The sequence below is a fragment of the Coenobita brevimanus genome, chromosome 13 (genome assembly GCF_032717465.1).
Source record: "Coenobita brevimanus isolate Jiangsu-jjx chromosome 13, ASM3271746v2, whole genome shotgun sequence".
Taxonomy (NCBI): Eukaryota; Metazoa; Arthropoda; class Malacostraca; order Decapoda; family Coenobitidae; genus Coenobita; species Coenobita brevimanus.
This window is the reverse complement of record NC_136966.1, coordinates 6,071,366-6,086,431: the sequence shown is the minus strand read 5'-3', so window position 1 is coordinate 6,086,431 and position 15,066 is coordinate 6,071,366.

Below are 15,066 nucleotides of genomic sequence, written 5' to 3'. Positions count from 1 at the left end.
ATAGAATATTCTGGTCAGCTCGTAATTCTTTCAATAATAACTTTAACAAGTCATCTTCCATTCCCCCACTAAAATTTTCAAACAACAACGTTACAAATGACCCGCGTGGGAAAGCAGATATCCTTGCCAGTACCTTTGCCAGAAACTCTACCATAGACGATACGAGCCAGAATGTCACAGTACTGGAACTTGATTCTCCCGAAATTGCCCCACTTAAAATACAGACAAGATACGTAAAATCCATCCTAGACAATTTACCTACCAACAAAGCTCCAGGCCCAGATGGAATTCCGCCAATTGTTTTGAAAAAGTGTTCCCCTGAACTTGCCTCTGTCCTAGCTAAATTATTCAGACTATGCATATGTACTTCTTTATTCCCAAATTCATGGAAAGAAGCCAATATCCACTCAGTTCCGAAGAAAGGAAGTTCGTCTGACCCCTCCAATTACAGACCAATAGCTATCACATCTTCTCTTGGTAAGGTATTTGAAACTTTAAGTAATAAGCACATTGTTAAACATCTTGAATCCAACAACTTAATTAGTGATAGACAATATGGTTTTTGCCACGAAAGATCCACCATTGACATACTCAATCTCTTAACTCATACCATTCATCAATCAATTGATCTTTTTGGAGAAACTCATGCAGTAGCTCTTGATATCTCTAATGCTTTCGACAGAGTATGGCACCGTTCCCTGCTGTCCAAACTCCCTTGCTATGGACTAACGTCTTTTGTTTCTTTGATTTCTTCATATCATAGTGACAGGAAAATAAGAGTAAAAGTAGATGATGTATATTCCAATTTCCACTCAATTAACGCCGGCGTGCCGCAGGGATCAGTTCTGGCGCCAACCCTATTTCTGGTTCATATTAATGATCTCATATCTGTCACCCACAATCTCATTCACTTATATGCAGATGACGCAACACTATATAGTTCATTCACACTCAGACATCCATTTACAAAGTCTAATATCTCTACCTCTCAACTCAGTACAGCCAACTCCATAAATCAAGATCTATCTACAATCAGTGAATGGGGACAAAACAACCTTGTCTCTTTTAATGCTAGTAAAACTAAATATATACAGTTTACTAATAGACAGATATTGCCAGATTCGTACATTACCTTCAGTGCTACTAATATTCCCATCTCCAAAAGTATTGAAATTCTTGGCGTCTCACTTAACAGTGCCCTCAGCTGGATCTCTCATGTCAGATCACTTGCTAAAACCGCCTCAAAGAAACTTGGATTATTGTACAGAGTCCGTAACTTCTTCGCCGATGAGCAATTAGCTATGATTTATGAGTCATGTGCGCTCTCAGCTTGAATATTGCTCACCCTTGTGGAATGGTTGTGGAGAGGTTGCATTAAGACAACTAGACAAAATTCGGAACAAAGCTGTTAAAATCATTAACAACCCTGCCATTACATATAAACTACCTCCCCTGCATGTAAGAAGGAATGTTCCCACTTGCATTATTTTACAGATATTTTTTTGGCAAATGCTCAGACGAAGTTGCGTCCATGATGCCACCTCTCCATGCCTTCCCTCGTGCTACACTGGCATCTGGTAGCACTCATGACTGGAATGTCACTCAGCCATACTGCAGAACTTCTGCCGATCAGAATTCTTTCATTCTCCGAACTGCATCTCTCTGGAACTCGCTTCCCCAGAGTTGTTTCCCTCCAAATTTCAACCCACAACTGTTCAAGTCTAATTGTTACAGATATTTTTTAAACAGAGGACACCAGTAAGCTGGTGTATGGATTATTATTTTTTTACTCATTTGTTTTTCCTTCCTCCGTTCTGTTATTTATAAAAAATAAAAAATAAATTCCTGAAGCAGAGATATCATGAAATAACCGAAGCGACAACGGAAACGGCGAAAGTCGACGTAATAGTGAAATAGTGTCAAAATTCAACTTGTTTTCGTCGTATTTTTCGTGCTACAGTTTATTTTAGTTTGATTGTGTAGTTTTTAGTTGTTGCTTCAATGAAGGGAAGTACATTAAAAACAAACAAATTTGGACACAAACGTAGGTCCGTTTACGAATTAGGCCCTGGATGTCGGTCGCCTGCTGTGAATAGTATAGTGGTAGGGAGAACCGAGTGGGCAGGAGTAGAGGCTAGAAAATTGAGGGATGAGGTTAAGGTGCCAGGATTTGAAGAAAGGTGGGGCAACATAATTAAAGGGTGAGGCAGGGTGAAAATTTTAAGGAAGGTTGGGCAAGAGAAGTAAAGGGAAAGAAAAGTATTTTAAAAGGAGATGGTTCAGATAATTTCAGGGATGAAGCGGAATGCTATTTAAAGGGTTTAGTGGCTAGAGAATTAAAGGATGAAGGTAGGATGGTAGAATTTAAAGTGAGAAAGGACCAAAAACAGTAAAGGAGAGGGTAATGTGCTAGGATATAAGGGGGGAAGAGCTAGAAAATTTAAGGGTTAGAAAATGTTGGAGTGCTGAAAGGATAATATGTGTTACAGAATTAAAGAAAGGATAAAAGTTAAGTATTCCAAGGAAGAGACAAGAATGTTGGATAACGAGATGGAGAATATCTGTCAAAAAATCATGGTTAAGTTTTAGAATCTTAAAGAGATCAGAGGAGTCAGAAAATGGACGTAGGTTGGTACAGAATTAAAAGGAGAGGTGTCAGAGAATTAAAGGAGACAGGAAGGAAGAATTTTAGGAACTGAGGGGAGAGGGAGTTTAAGAATTGCAGGGAGGAGAGGGTTAGAGAAATTAGAGGTTGGAATGGGAGGGGTCAGATACTCAGTGTTAAATGAGATGAGGTAAATGGAAGTGCAAGGAAATTAAGAAGAGGAGAGAAGAGAAATGAGCAAAAACTAAATGGAAAAGGGAGGAACCTATATTGCTTACGTTGTATCGACCACGGCAGAGAGAGGAGGTGGAGACGGAAATATAGGTGGAGGGAGGAGAGCTGCATTTTTGCATATAAGCTCTTGATATGTTATTGCCTCATAAATCTTTGTGGCTGGTTGGCTATGTTTCTGAGAGCGCTCCAAAAAAGAATAAACTAATCTAAGCCTCTTAACTGATACAAGCGCCACAAACAACCATATATTGGACATCAGTCTTACACTGCAAAGAAGACAAGCCTTAATTCTTGAGCCATAAATGGAACTCCTGTGGTTTCTGAATGTGAATCACCTGCATCCTGCATCATTGAGAGGGTACAGTAGGTCCTGGAGATGGACCCCTTTCACATGGTGGCACCGATATAATTGGGTGGCGGAGCTTGACGGTAAGACAACTGTCCATCAGTTGCCCCCCATTCCCCCAAAAGAAGGATGGTGGGCTGTAGGAGAAAACCACCTTCAGCCTGCAGTCCAGTAGGTTTACGTTTGAATGAGTCTGGGACCACAACAGTAATAACTGAGAGGGCTGATACAATGGATCTCCATCACGTGCTTCAGAAACTATTGACAAAATTGAGGGTGCAGCCTTAACCTTCGCGGTTTATGATTAACCATAAGACGGATATCTACTGTGATTTTTTTAAATCCTTTTATACAGCATATTTGTTCCTCATATACTCTCAGGGACAAAAGTTTGATGACTGTCCTACAGTACTGCGTCTGCTTCACAGTGGCATGTTCGTCACATTTCTCCCGGTGCATCGTTATTACGAAAGAGCATCATCTGAGGGAAAAGAAACACACCTAGGCCTCCTCAGCTGAAGAATATTAGCCAGCAAAGGAAAAAGTGAAATAGAAGAGGCTAAATATTAGGCGAATTTTTGACCCCCGACTGTACCATGTAGAAAATACCCTGCACTTCTTACTATGCTCATTATTTATGTCACTTAATGACTGTAGCAGGCTCCACTGAACGTAAGAGCCCTTATTGTAAATCAGTTGGGAGACTTCGTAGCACCCCCTCTTTAGTGACTTATTCTGGGCGTCATACTTCAGTATCACCCTGCATGTTATCTATGCAAACTGTCGAAATTAGACCAACACAAAGAATACACAAGGGAATTGTGTCGTGTTATATGCAAAATAAATGGCTTAGGAAGAGGTACTGCAAAGCCTGTTTCAGCATGACCCTTAAGATACTGCTGATAACATACTTCTTCAGCCAGTCACCGTTTCTGCACCATGCAGTGACATTATGCTGGCTACTTTATAATCCGTTTGAGTTCAACTCTCTCATGGTTATAGAAAATGGTTTATGAATCAAGGACGGTGAATTGAATCTACTATCATCTTATGAATGAAAATTAGGAGGTGGCAAACTGGTAATCATTTTTTTTCCAGTTTGGAACAAGGAAATCACTTATGAGGATAGATGCGTATTCTATGACTGGCAAGAGGTCGTCTTACGAAAACTATTTGAATCTTTAATTGGACACTGGTGAAGAAACGAACTTGGGATTGTCTACACAGTTTTCTTTGACAAAGTATCTCTTATGGAGCCACATGGTCCAGAGGTTGGAATGCTTCAGTCAGACGACCTGGCTTAAGTTTACTACCAAAAATGTGGAGGTTTTCAGTCACGTGGTGACAAAGCTGGTCACCTACTCTTCAACATGGCGGTAGTTGTAGTAGTAGTTGTTCCCTAGGCAGTCTGGCCGAACGGCCTCGAGTTCTTAAGGAAGGTCACGGCCGACCTGGCTTTCCCACAGAGCTCTCAAGGAGTGTATGTTATGTTGTTGGCGCAGGCGATTGTGTGCAATGCAGTCTTCCATTATGTGCTTAACAGTATTGGGTGCTGTGTTGAATCCTGGTCGGGCATCAGCTACGAAGTTATCCAGACTCATCTTCTACTTCAAGAGGACTGGATGATGCCCGCATCTCAACCTGGCCACGTGGACACTGTCCTCTCGACAGAGGTAGGATTCAGAAGGGTGGATATCAGGAGAACGTGCACGTAGCTGTATGTTGTCTTTGAATGACTGAATGAGAGGCAAATGATTTGAGCATGGATGTGCTTCTCAAAGCTGGTTTGAGGAGGGCGAGGGGGGAGAGATGACAGAAGGGTGGATATCAGGAGAACGTGCATGTATCTTTGTGTTGTCTTTGAATGACTGAATGAAGAGGCAAATGATTTGAGCATGGATGTGCTTCTCAAAGCTGGTTTGAGGAGGGCGAGAGGGAAGAGATGACAGTATATGTGTATGATATCGTGTGCTGGGTGTTGTTTTTGTGCTCCTTTGTGTTTGTGGATGTACTGCCATGCAGTGTAGTGGATGGTGTGGGTTTGTGGAGGCTGTGACAAGAATTTGTGTGCCTCTCACGTCTAGATAATCCTTGACTTTGAGAACTTTGGTTTTTTGGTGTAAGTGGTCTGTAGGTATTGTAGCTGTGCAACCTGTGATTATTTTTAGGGCCTTGTTCTGTGTGGTCTGTAGGGCGTTTCAGTGAGGTTAGAAGCCCAAGCAGGGCTTGCATAGTTCATCAATGAACATGTTTGTATAATGTGGTGGTGGTTTCTTTGTTGTGTGCGAATGTTGTATGGGCAAGTGACCTTAGGGCATTGAGTCTTGGTGTTAATTTATCTTAATGTTTGTGATGTGTTGTCTAAAAGACACTGATGTATTATGAGGAGTAGACTGTAGCACCAGTCGAACAGGGCAGTACTCCCGAGGTTGATGGCAAGCTGGTGATATGGAGAGCTGGAGCTCCCGTTTCACCAGCCCTCAGGACTTGATCCTGACCATCTCCCTTTTCTGAACATTTTCAGTGCATTCATTTACACAGAGAGTAGGCCAGCATGCTCTCATAATACCTCTACCTTCAACTGTCTACACCACACTACATGCGCATAACATATCACACCTTCTATTCACATCTTTAGTAATGGCCGCTGCAATCTTACAATCAAATGAGGTGGTATCTCGGATTGCCACCACCGGCGGGGTAGGGCTGGAGGCACAGGGTCCTCCCGGTCGCCATCAAGTGACTGTGCCGGCAGTGACTGTTGCTATTTCCAGGAATGCTCGTCGGCGAAGAGGTGACGGTGCGGCCTTATTCTTTACCAACATCCGCGACCTTACCACAAATTTAAACTCAGTCCATTTTTTCCTTCAGTCCATATCCCCTTTGGCCCTTTTCCTCACAGAACCACAAATCTCACCCTCTACCGACATATCTCCATTTTGTTTTCCCGGTTACCATCTCCTTACAAACTTTCGAAACAAGGGCGGCACCTGTTGTTATATCAAATCCCTATATGCAGTTGATACTATTTTAAACTTCACTTCATCCAGTTTTGATTACTCATTATATAAATTAAATTGCCAAAACATTACCAAATATATCTGTGTAGTTTATCGTTCCCCCAATGCTTCTTCGGAACCCAGTGTATTTGATTCCATATCCACTCAGTTGAGTAACCTTGACCTTGCCCTTGGCAATGAAATTACCATTTTGGGTGATTTTAATATACACAATGTTGAATGGTTATTGCATTCTGCCCGGACTGACGACGCTGGTCTAGAATGTGAGCTGTTTGCGAAATCGTTTAATCTCACCCAGTTGGTAAAGCAACCAACCAGAATACCTGATAATCCTGACCATAATGCCCATCTCTTGGATTTATTCTTGACAAATAATCCAGATCAATACAGGATAGAGGTACTGTCACCACTTGGATCCTCTGACCACAATCTCATCAAAGCCTCATTAGTTATCCCTCCTACACCTCCGCATTCCGAACCTGTCAGGGTGACCTGATGGCACTTTGACAGGGCAGACTGGGATGGTTTTAGAAATTATCTTGCTGATGTTCCATGGCAGTCTTTCTTCTTTAGTGATCCCAATTCTACCCAGTCCCACATTTGCGACTTAATACTAGCTGGTATGGATTTATTCATACCAAGTCAACAATTCACTAAAAGATCAAACTCTCCAAAATGGTTTGATGGCAATTGTGCCAGAGCAACTGCCCAAAAGTCATTAGCATATAACTCTTACTTAAAATAAAAAACATCTGAATCACTCTCCCAATTTAAAATTGCTAGAAATCATGCAAAAGCTGTATTAAATCTATCTAAATCAAACTTTCTTCAAAAGCAAGCATCAAAACTACTTAACAACCCTAATGACAATAGAATATTCTGGTCAACCCTTAATTCTTTCAATAACTTTAACAAGTCATCTTCCATTCCCCCACTAAAATCTTCAGATGGCAATATTACAAATGACCCACGTGGGAAAGCAGATATCTTTGCTAGTACCTTTGCAAGAAATCGACCATAGATGATACCAGCCAGAATGTCTCAGTACTGGAACTTGATTCACCCGATATTGCCCCACTTAAAATACAGACAAGATTCGTAAAATCCATCCTAGACAATTTACCTACCAACAAAGCTCCAGGCCCAGATGGAATTCCGCCAATTGTTTTGAAAAAGTGTTTCCCTGAACTTGCCTCTGTCCTAGCTAAATTATTCAGACTATGCATACGTACTTCTTTATTCCCAAATTCATGGAAAGAAGCCAATATCCACCCAGTTCCGAAGAAAGGAAATTCGTCTGACCCCTCCCATTACAGACCAATAGCTGTCACATCTTCTCTTGGTAAGGTATTTGAAACTTTGATTAATAAGCATATTGTTAAACATCTTGAATCAAACAACTTAATTAGTAATAGACAATATGGTTTTCGCGACGAAAGATCCACCATTGACATACTCAATCTCTTAACTCATACCATCCATCAATCAATTGATCTTTTTGGAGAAACTCATGCAGTAGCTCTTGATATCTCTAAAGCTTTCGACAGAGTATGGCACCGTTCCCTGCTGTCCAAACTCCCTTGCTATGGACTAACGTCTTTTGTTCCTTTGATTTCTTCTTATCTTAGTAATTATGTAAAAGTAGATGATGTATATTCCAATTTCCACTCAATTAACGCCGGCGTGCCGCAGGGATCAGTTCTGGCGCCAACCCTATTTCTGGTTCATATTAATGATCTCTTATCTGTCACTCAAAATCCCATTCACTCATATGCAGATGACTCAACACTACATAGTTCATTCACACTCAGACATCCATTTACAAAGTCTAATATCTCTACCTCTCAACTCAGTACAGCCATCTCCATAAATCAAGATCTATCTACAATCAGTGAATGGGGACAAAACAACCTTGTCTCTTTTAATGCTAGTAAAACTAAATATATACAGTTTACTAATAGACAGATATTACCAGATTCGTACATTACCTTGAGTGCTACTAATATTCCCATCTCCAAAAGTATTGAAATTCTTGGTGTCTCACTTAACAGTGCCCTCAGCTGGATCTCTCATGTCAGATCACTTGCTAAAACCGCCTCAAAGAAACTTGGATTATTGTACAGAGTCCGTAACTTCTTCGCCGATGAGCAATTAGCTATAATTTATAAGAGTCATGTGCACTCTCAGCTTGAATATTGCTCACCCTTGTGGAATGGTTGTGGAGAGGTTGCATTAAGACAACTAGACAAAATTCAGAATAAAGCTGTTAGAATCATTAACAACCCTGCCATTACATATAAACTACCTCCCCTGCAAGTAAGAAGGAATGTTGCCTCCCTTGCATTATTTTACAGATATTTTTTTGGCAAATGCTCAGACGAAGTTGCGTCCATGGTGCCACCTCTCCATGCCTTCCCTCGTGCTACACTGGCATCTGGTAGCGCTCATGACTGGAATGTCACTCAACCATATTGCAGAACTTCTGCCTATCAGAATTCTTTCATTCCCCAAACTGCATCTTTCTGGAACTCGCTTCCCCAGCGTTGTTTTCCTCCAAATTTCAACCTACAACTGTTCAAGTCTAACTGTTACAGATATTTTATGAACAGAGGACACCAATAATCTGGTGTATGGATTATTTTTTTTTTCCCCATTTGTTTTTCCTTCCTCCGTTCTGTTATTAAAAAAAAAAAAAAAAGTTACACCAAGGATTGTGTGTGTGTGTGTGTGTGTGTGTGTGTGTGTGTGTGTGTGTGTGTGTGTGTGTGTGTGGTAGGGGTGTGTTGTTTATGGTGAGGTGTGGAATGTGGCTATGTTCTGCTGTCCAATTTGTGAGAAGGGTCACTGTAGATTTGGCTGGGGCTATTTTGAGTCTGTTTGTGGTGAACCATTCGTGTAGTGTGTTGAAATTAGGTTGGAGGATGTGTACGGCTGTGTCTGCATTTTCGTGTGTAGCCTACACATTAGTGTTAGGTCGTCTGCATAGAGTATGTGTGTTTGTGATGTGTGGGGTGTGGGTATGTTGTGCATGTATAGGTTAAAGAGTGTAGGAGAAAAAACGGATCCTTGAGGGACGCCGTTTGTGAAGTTTCTGATTTTCGAAGACTGACTGGCAAATGTTACATGGGCACATCTGCCTGCTAAATAGTTTGCCAGCCATCTTATTGTGTTAGTGTGCATGTTTGTGTTGAATATTGTTTGTGGCAGTCTTGTATTACTGTAGGCGTAGGGTTCTTATATCTCGAAACTGAAAAGTAAAATAAGTAGGTGTCTGTGTTTCTTATGGTAAAAAATTGATGTGACAGTCATGATGCCACCTGGCATCAACAAGGACTACATTATCAGAGGAGGATTCGTAGCACCATTTCGTTGCAACTTTATTTCACTTCAATATTTTCCTTTATATCATACAAAGCTTCTATCTATCTATCTATATACCTAGGCTGCTTCCCCCAAGGAAAGGGAGGTAGCCGAGACAGGATGACTCACTCTCCATTTACTCATCCATTCAAACACATTCATTCGCATCTTAGCTCCAAAGGGGAGAACGGACAGATCCTCACCGCATCACACCGCACAAGGGTCAACTGCGCTATGCAACCAGTGACATCCGCAGCAGGGCCCGACAGCAGAACTGGTTTACCCCTGCCACATCATAACAGACCCATCCCCTTACCCGCACCTAACCTGACTAGCTGATCAGACCAAAGCTTATTTTTAAAAAAATCAATACTTTTTCATGCAAGGAAGAAGGAACCAAAGGCCAGAAGCCCATAAGAGTGTTCTTTCTAAGAAAAAACAAAAATAATATAACCGAGAACCAGATTCAAGATCTGTCAGATATTGTTCGCTTGCATTATTAACACAAAAGGTGACTGGTTATCTCTGTTTTCCCCCTGCCCCTATCTCCCAGCAGCACAAATGGCCACCTGGATGTATCCCACAACTGCCGGTCGTATTATAGGAGAAGACGGACTGTTCACCTTAATGACCCTCATGTTATCAATAGGCATAAAACATAAGCCTCCCTCTTTTGCAAAATAAAACTTTGGCCTTTCAAAATCACCAACAGCAGCAGTTATCATAAGGTCCTGTTACATTCAGCATGGAGAGGGACACCTTCACGTGGTCCACCTACATCACCAGGCGACTCCACTGCTCCACTATACAAAAGTCTCTCAACTCCCTCCCTGTTACCCAAAAGAAGGGTGAAGGACTGCAGAAGGGCATCTTCAGTCTGCAGTCCACCTTGTTCACGGTCAGATACACTTAAGATCACAAAGGAAACTATTGCTTCCACTGTCAAGACAAAATCTTATATTTTTTCTGACTGAGCCCTGTTCTAGGTGGCAAAGGAAGTTTGGTAACACGTTTAGCAAACTGTTTTGCTTCTTACATCATAGCATTCTTTCGTGTGTTATTTATATAATTTTAATCTGGACATGCCTTATACACGTGATATACAAGAGGATAGTAGGACGCGATATGCAAACTATATCTCTGAAGAAGTTACTACGAAACCTGTGAGGCCACATAAAATACCACCAGACACTTTGTCCACATCGTACGTTGAATTAACATTGCATATTTGCCTCTTCCCCATGTTATTTTCCTCTTCTTGGTGTTTATTTTCTTCTGCATCATGCTTATTTTCCTTTACCACATGCTTATCTTCCTTTCCCTCCTACTTCATTTTTTGTCCCCCCCCCCTTCTTCATTCTCTCTTTCTCTTTTTTCCTTCTGTCCAAATATGTTCTTACTCTTACACTACACACACTCTTTTTCTCTTCATTCCCGCACTCTCTTTTTCCCCCTCCCTCTCCCAGTTCCCCGCTTCCCCTGGCACTTTCCCTTCCCACTTTTCTATGTGTCTCAATCCCCCTCCTTCCTTCACTCAGTCTCTTCTTTCTCTTATTGACCTCCCCCACGCTCCCATTTTTTCTCTTCTTTATCCCAGTCTCCCTGCATTTTTCTCCTCCTCCCAGGTGTCCTCTTCTTTCTTCCTCGCTCTCAGTCAGGCTGTGATGTCCCTTTCTATCCCCTTTCCCTCATCCTCACTTTTTCTTTCTTTATCCAGTTTCCCCCCGATTTCCCCTTCTTCCAGTTATCCTCTTCTCTCTCCCTCTCTCTGCGTCAGGCCTCGATATGGCGCTGAGTAAACACTGCCACACAAACACGGTCACTGAGAGCAGCCGTAAACCCTCCAGCAAGAGATTTATTGTAGGTGTGTCGTCCATGTTTACCCACCACTACACGATGCTTCTCGCTCCCCTTGTCTAACCGCAGCTCCCTCCACCACCACCGCTACCAGCATCTCTATTGATCTCTTATTTGTCTAACTTTGCTTTAAACTAACAGTGTGAGGAACAAGTGGCGGTTTCTGTGCTTCCTGAGTTACTGTTATTATTATCTATATAAGGCATCTCTTTCCACCATCATCAGCATCTTCGTCAATTTCTGCTTCTCTGTTTCCGCTCTCACTAATAACGTGTACAATGTGTGTGTGTGTGTGTGTGTGTGTGTGTGTGTGGAGGGAGGAAGGACTCATCGGTTAACTGCTGCGTAATAGTTAGTATGGTTTAGTGAATGGTTTTCCAAGTTTAGATCCTCATTATAGATTTCCATCTGTGCTTTCAGGTCACACTGAGTTCCAGGCATCGTTTAGCGCTTTCTCGTTTCTGTGAAACAGTCAGGTTATTTGCTTCCATATAAAAGGAAAAAGTTAACGCATAAGTAAAAAAAAAAATCCATATTGTTTCTTCCATTCATTAAGGGTGTGCCATATCATAAAGAAAGTAACAATATACTGATTGTCTCACAATTCATGCCGGATATGGCAGGTGATCAAGCTAACTAATGTTCTTGACTGGGTAACTGATAGCTGGTTAACTTGTTTAGTAAAGCATCCTTTGTCCTACATCGTGTATCAGTTGTCTTCCTTTACACTGTCAGGCCTGTGTATTCTCGCCAGATTAGCAGGCTTTTTACCACGTCTTTCTAATCATATCTCTTAAATTTATCAGTTATCACGTCGTCTGCGTCTGTGTATGTGTGTGTGTCTGTGTTTATGTGTCTGTCAGTTACCAAATATCTCAAAAAATCAAGTGGGCAGATTATATCCAACCTTTGTGGGCATTATCCTGGGAAATGTGATTAGGATTTGGCAAAACTGCGTTTTTTTTTTTTTCTTTAAAGCGATGGCGGGCGATACACATTAGTGGGCGAATGCTTTGACTCTCCTTGTTTCATAATACTCATATATTTCTAGTACCGACACAGTTCATGTCAATAATATACAATGTAATACTGAGACGCTAATATGCAGGAAAAATCGCTGAGGAAGGAATGTTACATGATCTTCAAGCCACACGGAATAAAACTCTTGGTTCCAGTAAGATCTCTTCATTTCATCGGTACACTGACGTCTTTATTTTTATTCAATCTACCTCCTGACAGTTTTATTCCTCTTACAGTAGAAAAGAGTCTCTCGTATTGAGGGAGATAATGAAGGCTATCGCTAACCCCTCCAGTTTCAAAACCAATTCTGATGATAACAAAATCATCAGTAGACATAAATATAATGAAAGTTTTGATGAATCGGAAGACTGGAAATTTGATGAATGATCTGACAAAACAATATCAACTGTAAACGTATTATTCTAAACAGTTATCTACACTTGTGGCATAGATTTACCTGCTATAAAAGTCAAGCAGTTCGAAAATAGGGTATGGATCGCGAGACGGAAAGATTCTGGTGTGAGAGTGGAGGTGGTGATGATCAGAGAAGCGAGGTGTGAGAGAATGCAGATTTTACGATGATTCCAGCTTGTTGACCGCACGAGGGCCACCTCAAGCGGCCACACTCACGCACCCGCTCCCTCATGTTCCTACCGCTGTGAAGAAAATTATCTTCATCAGCAGAAAATGAATCCCAGATCTCTTTCTTCATAACCCTGATAAAGATTTTGAGAGACGAAGCGAAAAAAAGTGGAGCTCTGGCTTCGATTCTCTCGCAGGCTTTCCCTAAACGTATTTTTGCTTGGTAACAGAAAAAAAAAAAAGATAGTATTGATTTTTTTGAGGCATGCTAGTCTTTAACCTTTCCAGTAGGGCAGTGCCGGAAAACAGGAAACAGAACATTACGTTTCTCTGCTATCGTATATAAAGGTACACATTATGTCTGACTTTTTTTCGTTTCTTTAGTACACAGCTTCCATCGGCTAAAAGAAGAGAAACTCTGTTAAAAGTTTAACTTGGGAACAATATTCCATAACTATATATTTACCTATATTTCTCATTATACGTGAGCTAACACATAAAAAAAGTAACTTTTAGTTTGGAGAACATAGGTGCTTACATCAGACACATTTTATTTCTCAGCGCAAGAGTTCTTTGATGAAGGTAACGAAAACACAAGTAAGTATACCGTGACTCAAGACGAATTTACAGTTCTAACTGAGTAGTATTTCGTATTTCTTTTTGTTTTTCGTTAAAACTTCTAATGGATGAAATAAGTAGTAAATGTGAATGTAAAAACTGTCCGTGCTAGGTTGGAGAGGCTACCATCCACTCACCCTCTGACGACTCTACACAGTGTCCAACCAAATGTTATCTTGCAGCCCAGAAAACTATTTATCACCGCAAGTGGCAACCACGTAAGTAAATGTATGCTTGGTGGTCTAATGGATCAAGATGCTCCAGCTGGATTTGTCCCCATTAGGATTTACAGCTTCGGAATAGTTGAAACTTAATGCTTTCATAATACCACTCAGGGGCGAGCAGCTGATCACTTCTCCTTTATCAGCCAAGCCCCAAGCTCAAAGCAAATGATGAAGCAAAAAAAGATCTGAGGATACATAGGTAAATAGAAATTCTAAAATATGTTTCTCCCATTCCTTTCTCAAGGCATGTGTGGCAGGGACTGGCTGGGCCAAGGTTTACGCCTGTTTTACTTAATGTCAGAAAAACTGCTTAGCATTTTCTGTTTCTCGTGGGAGCGTCTGCAAAAATTCTCTCCCCTCCTCTTCTCTCCCTCTCTCGTCTTTTGTATGTAAAGAAATTGAGAAATGCACCATTCACTCTCCCCCCCCCCCTCTCTCTCTCAATACATTAAACCCAAATGGTGGAATCCGGATATTAAGCGTTGCCTATTAGCTAAAAAACTTGAACACAAAAATTACATTGCCACACAGATTCAAAGTGATAAGAATGAATATGATGCTCTATGTCGAATATAGAACAAATATTAATAAATCAAATTAACAAAAACCTTTGGAAGTTCGCGTTGCGTTTATCAGTTAACTCAACCCTATAGAATTTTTCAGCTATATCACACACTCACACACACACAGATAAGCACGCATCGATACAGACCAATGTGCACAGAAAACATCCACATACGGTGACAAACGTATAAATACACATAGATACAGATACAGACAAGGAAATAAACACAGGATCACAAAAGGGACTCCCAGACGCATGCATTAACACAAGAAAAATCGCACAACCTTTGAGGCATAAATGGACACTTGCAGACGTGACGACAGGAAATTTGAGGACATTACACTGTTGAAATATGTTCTTGTACAGTATATACATTAATATCCGCACATACACATGCAAACACATCAACATACATACAAATCTTTCAACACACACACACAGACAAGCGACCCCCGTTAAGAGAACTGGTTTGTGATATAGGTTATTACCATGTACGTCATTGATATTTAGCTTTGTTACTCATGCCATCTCTCTCTCTCTCTCTCTCTCTCTCTCTCTCTGTCAACTGGCAAAGGTATGAACAAACTTAAATGTTGGCAGCGGAATATGACATAGACTATGATGGGAAAATGTGC